Genomic DNA, 9,021 nt, shown 5'->3' with positions numbered 1-9,021 from the left:
ACACACTCTATCAGATTAGAGACAGGGAGAGAGAGAGAGAGAGAGAGAGAAAGAGAGAGAGAGAGAGAGAGAGAGAGAAAGGAGAGAGAGAGAGAGAGACAGGAGAGAGAAAAACTGATACAGAAAAATACTCTGTGAGTGGCTGAAATTCAAGTACAGTGTGTCAGCTCCTAACAGGCCAAGAATAAAGAACTAAATCTGAGTTGCAAAATTGACCCAGGTGGGAATCTGTGTCAAGGCGTCCTACCGAGTTCACAGTAAACATCTACAAGCTGAGCCCAACCTTTAAAAAAAAACCAACAGCTCGGCTCCACCAGGCCACACTCTATATCTTTTTAAAGCATAAACGTTACAACATGCATTACAGTGCATTTTCAATTTAAAACAGTTTTTCTCTCACCATGTTGTGGATGAGGTTGGTGAGGGTCCAGACTACAGGTACGCTGACAAAGGGAATGCTCAGCAGGATGATGTGAAGCAGGCCGATGCCCAGCAGGTAGGAAAGCCACATGCCTCGACTGCTCATTACCCTCGTGTTGGGGTTCACCTCACTGTGAGCCGTGCCCACGTTCATCCTGGCACAAAGCGGCGAACCGGACGTTACTGTTTTGGAAACAAGCTGCAAGTATCCTGCCTGGATTCACTCATTAAACCTGGAATTAAAGCAACGTGATGTTCAGTTTGCAAAGGAAAGCCATAGTCCTTTTATAGCAACATTTATTCAACTCTTATCAAGTGAACACCTGCAATGTTGAATAACTAAAGTGTAGAAACTGAAACGACTGTACAATTAAAGTCCAAACTCATTATAATCTCCAAAGACAATTTTGGTTCATATCTGATATCAACATAAATTTAAATATTAAAATGTCAACAACCAAAGAATATGATACACCTTTGTTGCATTTCACTTCACAGTGCAGTAAAACACAAATGCAGAAATGGGTTCAAATCTAGTGACGCAGTAGTAAACAAGCAGTATGACAAACAGGGGACTGTTAAGGTCCTATATCAGACTATTACGCAACCCAATAAAAAGCCTAGGTTCAGCACGCGCAGTCATCGGGACCAACAGTGGCACTGGAAGTGGGTTAACACAGTCATGGAATAATTCATGAAATACTCACGAATACGACTGAGAGCGAGTCTAAGAAGAACCCAGTGACTGAGAAAGTCCTTCTGCACACTGCTCCGTTATCACACCAGTTTCTCCTCTACTGCTTTACATAAAGTTCACCGTTCCTTCAGCCTGTGAAGATGAGCAGACAACGGCGCGTCTCCATGCTGCACGTTTCACCGGTTTATTACCAGCGCCTTGTAACAGTGAATTCCTACCCCCTTCGTATATTTAATAAACATTAAATGTGTGTCCAGCAGCTGCTGACCAGCACGGCACGACCTCCCAGCTGCACGTCATCACTTTCTGGCTTCATGCTTACGAAAAGGGGAGTTAATTCTTCAAACAACACTACGCTGTAATTGGCTTCGTCGAATCACGTGGAACGCGTTAGCCAATCGCTGTGAACTGCGCTCCTCATTGGCGGATAAAGCAATACGCCCGTCCCCCATAATGCCACACACGGCCTATCAGAGCACCCGGAGTAAGCGGAGACTCATGGGAAATGTAGTCATGTTTTGTTTTTGTTTTTTTTCTTTTGACTAGAATGGATTAGATTCATCTAGAAAGTTATGCAAACCTCGTTGTCAGACTGTACTTTTTACATGAGCTTTCCCACTAATAGTGTGCCTTAAGTGATACTGTTTACATCATATTAAGTCCGTTTAATACATTTTATTTCAACAAAGCTGCGTAGGGTTCTGTTGATTACAGTAAAACCAGTGAAACAATGAGTGAGTTTTGATGCAATACCTCGTTAAAATGATCACTTGTTTAAGTTTGCCCTTTAAATAAGACTGTTTACAGCATTATATGTGTAAAAGTGTTCATTTTGATCAAACTTGAAAGCAGTTATATGAAATAATTTGATGTGCACATGGAGTAAATCACAGTTAAAAAGCAACAGGTGAACAAAGGTTTAAATGTGATCAACAGACTACAAAATAGAACTTGCAAACATTAAATACAATGCAAATCTAACACGACTCAATCATTCGGACTATTACCAGAGATGCCTGAGACATGTAAGGAGTTATCATATTTGTTCTATTAGCTTGTTCCTCATGAATACTGGGAAAAGAAATATGAGTCACAGGTCAGCACCGCTTTCACTGTTAATGATATTCTATGAAGGGCTCATGACTTCAAAGCTTTGTGGTCTCACCTCTTTCATTCCATAGCTCCTTCGGCAATGAGGTACCGCATTTTAAAACCATGTTTAATTATGTCTAAGAGCACAGAATATCATTGTTACTGCGTTTCAACACTGATGCTGCCCTCAGGCCCAGGGATCCGTATTTCCATATGAAAACTGATATTACGCATTTATCAAACAACTGTGAGAGAACAGTGCACTAGTACTTTGTATTTGTTCTTGTAGTAAGTCTGTCTCTTGCCCAGGGGCTCAAACTAATTTTGCAATGGAGGCCTTACAAAAGTCTGGTAGCAGTTCGATGGACATTTTTTATTATTGAAACACAGTAAACCGTAATTGCAAACAGCTCTGTCTATGATACAACACACTTTACACTGCCACATACAAAACTGACCTGTATTTCCTAGGAATTCCTAGAAAAATAAAAAAGATAGCTTCACCAAATAAATGTCTTAAGGGTAGCTGGGTATTTCTAATATTTATTTATGTACTGAACCTTCCAGCTGTTAAATACTATATCATATTTGCACACACTAAAAAAGATATGGCTACAGAGCGACAAGCTCTAGAATAATCTAATTAAAATTCTTCTATAAATGATAGAAAAATAAGATACTGAATATATTTCACATAAATGTCATTTCATTTGACCTTGAAACAGAAAGAGAGAGAAATGGATTGTGACAGGATGCTTCCCTCTCATTCATTATGATTTTATAATGAAATACTTGCATGTATTATAAAATCATGGATATACATTTGTATCCACTCAGAAGGAATATAATCTGACGCACAAAGCCACCACCAGATGTCACCATCATCACATAGGTTTCTCACAAATGAAACACACATCTATTGTAAAAGTCTTGTTGCCTTCAAGAGCTAAAAATAGTCATCTTTTTAAAAGGATTAATACAGAATCATGTGACAGAAGGAGGCAGAGAAAAACATACATTCATTTTTGTATATTTACATCAAAGAATACGTATAATGGACCCCTTTAAAAGTTGATATTATACGTTTATAAATATGAACAGTTCTGTAACGTGGTTATTAAAAATGACTGTGTGAAGTGTTGGCCCACATATAGGCCACAGTGGTTTAACGTCTCCTACGATGACCAAAGTTTGTGCAATGGTGTGTTGGGTGGAATGGGGGAAGCAGAAAAGGGTGAGCGGAGGACTTCATGACCCAGGCCAATCTTACGATCACCCTGCTGGAAAAGGCTGAAGCCCCCGAGACGCCATTGTTGCCCCATAGAGGAAGCTGAGGATTAGAACACCAAAGAATTTCAATAAAAGAAGTGTCTGTTCGGAGGCTGAGGGTGTTGGGGAGGGCCTGCGGGGCCTGGGGCATTGTCCTGGAGGGTGGTTGAGAACGAGAGAAGGGGAGGTGGAGAGCATTGTGTTTGGGAAGGGGGTGATTTCTAAAGGTGGTTATTAGGAGAGATGGCGAGGGGGGTGGCTGTTGACTCTTCATCTTGTGTGAACAAAGTCTCTGGCACGTAATACCCCCCTACACACACTTCTCTTTCTCTCTGTGTCTCTCTCGCGGAGCTTCTGCTTTACGAGGGTCATGAATACTGGGGGCCAGCCCACAGAGAGAGCTCCGCCAAGCCCAGACCTGCTCGAAAGCTTATTGTCCGGCTTAAGTGAGGTTTAATTAAGCAGGCTGTGTGTCCTGAGAGGAGAGAGCAGTGGCTTGAAGAGCCCAGCGCCTGTGGAGATGATGCTCTCACCCAATGGGCTCACGGTTGATGCTGAGCATTCAGCTATTGAAGGAGAAAGTGTTTGCTGCCCTAATGAAAAAGGTTTGTTTGGGGGTATAAGGGGGTGAGAGGAGGAGGGGTGTCTAGGCTTTGTCCTCAGCTTACAAAGTAGGGACAAAAGCAGTGATATTATACAAATGCTCCCATTTCCAGGACATGGTGCTGGGACCAGGGCCTGCAGATGGCTCAAGACACTTTCAACAGCCTTAAGGAAGGCAAATTGCAAGTATTTGGCTACACTCAACAGCCTCAAGAAATTAAAATAATAAAAATGATTTACAGATGTGTGTAATTGTATCACATTTATCATAAAAAACATGTGTGCTACATGATAACACATATAAACACGTATGTACACATTTTCACTATAAGGTAACTATCCCTATAAAGCTACAGACTCAAAAAAGGACAGAGGATTATGTGTACTCATGCATTAACCAGACTTCCCATACAACTACCAGGAACAAGCTAATTCATGAGATCCTCTTTATCCCAAACGTGGAAATAACAAATAATGAAATTCTTAGGAGAAAGGGGTCAGAGGAAGAGGAGGGCAGAGCGACAGATACAAAAGGAGGAAAGATTGAGAGAATGAAAGAGAGAAAAGACGTGTGAGGAGAGGGCGGGCCAGGAGGGTTAAGAAACTTTCTCGCTGTAGTGCTGTGTGTAGATGCCCTGCTAATCCAGGTTTTATTGGTTGCCTATGTCCGGCCACACTGTCCGAATTGAGTGTGTATGTGTGTGTGTGTGTGTATGAGGGTCTTTGAGGGGGGCGCTACACATGTTGTGCTTTGTAACTGTGCTGATCGAGCCACTAAGAGGGAGACAGAGAGGCCTGAGAAAGAGCTGGACCTGGTTACGGCCTTCCAAAGGTCGCCCTAGAAACCTGCACTGCAGGAGTTCTGTGTGTGTGTGTGTCGCTACCTTCTGTGAGCATGCAGATATCAAGTCATACACTTATTCTATGATACCACTAAAACATAAGAACAATTCTCCACAAGTCAAACAGTATGGTGTATGCTTTTTAACACTACTATGCAGATCTTTCATTTTTATAAACCACAGTCAAAAGTGCCATTAAAGGCAACATTCATGACTGTAATCAAAAAAGACTTCTTATAAAATTCAGAGATGTTTTTTTAACGTTCTGCTAGCCAGTCTGCGTGCTGGAAACCAGTTTTATGTGTTTACAAACCCTGGTGTCTGTAAATTAGTTTAAAAAAACAAAAACAATGTGGCTCGGTCAGACGTACTAAGCTTCCCCTCTCTCTGCTCACAGCAGTGAAACAGCAAAGAAAAGGGGTGAAGATATTGGTTTATTCCTGCTCCGTAGGTGGATAATATTGACTTATTTTCCCGCTTCACTGAAACTTCAGAGAGTGCTAACTGCATAAAAGTAAACACAGATCAAAGGTGCTATAAAACTGAGTTTCTATGGTAATTGAAACAGAATAAAAATTTACAGAAAGTTCAGCCACGTACAAACAACAATCGTTTTTCCCCTGATTATTAAACATATCATTTCACTCTAATAGAAGCAAAGCTTCTGAACCTAAACAAACCAGACAGAACAGCAGCTCCCCACCATCACAGATGCTGCTTTTAAAGTACACTGTATTCATTTCTTCCTAAGGTATTTCTATGGAAATTACATACAGGAAAATCCACTTGCTTATAAAGGGGATAGTAGAATGGTTCATGGGTTCATTATTAAAGATGTAGATAAAATGGGACTCTCACCAAACCCACCATCAAACCAAATAGCCACCATCAAATAAATAGTACTTAAAATGTTAATGAGATTATAAGAGAGTCTTTAAAAGACTGGATAAAATCGACCGTTTCTTTCTAGCCTTCCACTATGAGAAGAATGGGTCTAAAAGGCTGTGTGGCTGTTACAAAGACATTTCTGAGAAAATGACATTATTCCAGTGTGGAGAAAAACAATGGACCGGCCAATCCAAGGCCCAAACCTCAACATGAATATGTTAAGGATTACTAAGTACTACTACTAAGTATATTTTGTGCTGTAGATTCCACTGAAAGAGTAATAGCAGGTCTTTAATTTGCAAGAATAAGTTGTTGAGACTACTGTGTAATTTCAAGTTGCATACATGTTCCTGCCTTTCATCTGATGATAAAAAAAAAAGAATTTGCAATGGCTGTTTAAGTACAAATTAAAATAATTAGTGGTGACCACTGACTTTAGCACAATTCTTTAAAAATCATTTTTTTAATATATTTAAAATCTTTTTCCTTCTTAGTCAGCTTAAAATGCTCATGCCTTGACGTAACAAATCATCTTCAATTTTGCTCAATTTGAGAAACAGTGGTGATTAAAGTGAAACTTAAAAAAACAAAAAAGTGCATCCAAACTCATGTCTTTCCCATATTGTGGGGGCTGGACGAGAGTGCTGCTGGTGATGTATTAGCCCTCCACTAATAAAAAGCAGGAGTGTCCACAAACACAGCTAAATGAGTGAGGATGAGGGACTCCTGACCTTTGGGTCAAAGCTCCAGCCCCAGTCTCTTTATTCCCATTGACAGGTCTGAGGGATCAGCCCCTGCTTCTCATTTATGTGCCGTAGTGACCGCTCCCACTCAATGCAATATATATGAGAATCGATTCGCACTCCAATGCTATACTTTGTGATAAAAGGAGGTTGATAAAGACTGCAGCCTTGCCAGTACATTCGATATCTTTGTAATTCATCAAGATGGCTCTCGTCCTGCACTCAGACTGTGTGGTGGGGCATGCTGGGACATGAATATATCAGATTCTAATCGGGAGTTCATTTACAGACAGTTCATCATGTCGTGGCCTTGACCTGGGAAACGTGGTTTCAATGTTGTCGAGAGGCCGACCGCAGACCGTTCCCCGCCTCTACTTGTAAATTACGCTCCTGTCACGCTCTCCCAGCCATTGCTGGCGCAAAAGACCCTGGCTGTCACTTCTCAAGAATGCTGCAAGTCCGATCGAAACGCTGATCTCTGCACATTCACAGTGCAGCACTATGGCGCGGGACAATGAAGCTGATGGAAAGCAGACCTATGCTCTTTCTCTATTAGGAACATCTCTGTGTGTCTCATACACACACAAAAAGTCTCAACCTGTGCTCCCACCAACAGGTTCTCATCTGCATTGCAGCATCATGACTGTACAGACACAGTGCTCAATCATTTGTTTCACCATATGCAGTGGGCATGTAGCATGAAGACTTATTAATCATCATCTCTAAAATCCTGACTAAACGATCACGCTTTCATCATAACTTTACAGCAGTTCCCTGATGATGTATAGTAGTTATTAATTAATATGTTTTTAATTTTAAAGGGTTTTAAATGCTCCAGACATTTCCTCCTTTAAAATTCTTACCTAGCAACCAAAAGAACTGCCCTTATATAATGCAGGGCTACTTATCCTAATTCTAAACCTCTGGCATCAAAACGTAAGTATCCCCAAAAATGTGTCCACCAAAAAAACATGGCAGATCTCAGAATGGATGGCCCCCCATGGCAGAAGCTCAGCCACAGGCAGCTATAGGCCCTTTTGATGTGAAAAATAAAGGGTATGAAGAGAAGAATGTGGGGCACTGGGAAAGTGACCTCTAGACTGTGGTCAGAGATTTCACTCTCTTTTGCCTCTCCGCTCCCTACACACAGCACCTCTCCCTGCTGGGAGGCCGAGTCTCAAATCCTCCCGGCACCCTGCTGCCCAATCCCCTAAACAGAGAAGAACAGAGATTCCAAGAGAGTGGAGGGAATCTCTCATCTCTGAGGTATAAACGTATCACCACCAGGCCTACATATGGCCCTCTCTGCTCTTCTGAATAAATATTTGCCTTATTCATTTAACGAAAGTTGACAAGTGACTATTAAAACTCATACAAATGCAGGTTGTTACACCTCAGAAAACATTGTGTTTAACCTCAATTCCCCTCTCATAATGACTTGCGTTTTATTTACACAGTATCATTTATAATAGCTACTGAATAAAAAATAAATAAATCTCAGTATTATTAACTGAATTACACACCTAGGGCTAAACAGCTTTATGTGGTGAGCAAAATATACTATTGGCCTATTATCACTGTGCAAAACAAAATAGTGTTTTAAGCATGCTATATTTCCAGGTGTGGTTAATAGACTTGTTTGTAGCAAGCAGAAACTGGATTTTCCTTTCACCGTCCTTAATGTGGGCAAGCCCAAGGCAAAGACTTGTTTCAAACACAATGCAACGTCATCTTTTACTGCCGTGTCTCTGTCCCAGTGCCGTCTACACCTCAGCCCATCCGAATGACAATAGTGTTCATGTAAAATGTGCTGCCTTTGGGCCAGGGGAGCATATATCACTGCATGCCTGGCCCTGCCACCAACCTTTTATTGCTTTATTGTCTTCTTTTGTGTCCTGTGCTCATACAGAGAAGGGGCAACATCAAAATTTACCAGTTTTTACCAGGTTGTGTAAGCAGGAAACTCTTCTAAAATTGTTTCGATAGCCACCTACTCAGTTTCTAACGGCAGAAGTCAGCAGAGGTAGCTATAGTTAAGTCTCTGTCACAGGCATAAAAATCATCATGAGACAAATCTACCTCCCTCAAACTCAGTTTCTATCATCTTCCCCTCATTTCATTCTTACTACTCTCTCTCTGTCTCTCTGCTACATTACCAGGGGGTTGTGTGTGATTGACAGATGGGCAGGAATAATAATTTTTTTTTTTTTTTTTGCGTAACCTAAGGCCATGCTCTGTGATTGGCTTGCCAGCTGACATCTTCAAACCTCGCTCATCTTCTCTCTCTCTCTCCCTCTCCCTCTCTCTCTTTCTCTCTGTCTAATATTGGCCCTTTGGATGAGACATCCTGAGGGGAAAAAAAGTGGGGAGAGAAAAAGATATGTACCTTAGGGAAGAAGCTCAGAGAGAGGGAGGGATAGAGAGGACGGGTAGGAGCGTGTGTGCTAGTGTGTGAGACATTTACTCC

The sequence above is a fragment of the Hoplias malabaricus genome, chromosome 3, assembly GCF_029633855.1.
Source record: "Hoplias malabaricus isolate fHopMal1 chromosome 3, fHopMal1.hap1, whole genome shotgun sequence".
Classification (NCBI taxonomy): Eukaryota; Metazoa; Chordata; class Actinopteri; order Characiformes; family Erythrinidae; genus Hoplias; species Hoplias malabaricus.
Note: the sequence above shows the minus strand (reverse complement) of the source record.